Genomic DNA, 667 nt, shown 5'->3' on the forward strand with positions numbered 1-667 from the left:
AAATAAAAAAATAAATATACAAAGAGATAAATTATTAGACCGTAAATTCAACATGCTGAATGTAATTTGATTGACTATCAATCTATCATACAAATAGGTGATGGAAGAAACTTTCTGTATTGTAACTAATGTGATAGAGATTAATGAGTGAAAAAAAAACCACTTATGTTTTATTTGAATGAATGAGCGGAAAATGATTTTCTTCTTGAGTAGAAGATATCATCTTATCCCAATAATGAGGCATTGACTTTCTCATAGTGAGAAGCGAGGTGACAACTGAGATCAAAAGAGACCACAATTTGCACAGAAGGGGAATCACCTGCATTTAAAGCGAAGTCATAAAATCGAGACAAATTAATTCACTAAAACAAGCAAAAGTCCAACATTATTAAAAGCCCTGAAGTCCAAACATTATTAAAAGCTCTGTGTATGTTGTGCCCAAATTGGATCTTGTAATATTTATTTTTGTCTTTATATTAGATTTTGACTACTCAGTATTCACTACTCTTGCTATGAGTTAGGATAGATATTCTTTAGGCGGCCTTTGATTTTTACTCAAAAATAAGACACTAAAAACATTAATACAAAAAGTTAATATTTTTATATTCTGTTTAATAATAAACTAAATAAAAAATACAATAAAAAATAAAATTTTTTAATTTACTTC

This window comes from Arachis duranensis, chromosome 6, assembly GCF_000817695.3.
Source record: "Arachis duranensis cultivar V14167 chromosome 6, aradu.V14167.gnm2.J7QH, whole genome shotgun sequence".
Classification (NCBI taxonomy): domain Eukaryota; kingdom Viridiplantae; phylum Streptophyta; class Magnoliopsida; order Fabales; family Fabaceae; genus Arachis; species Arachis duranensis.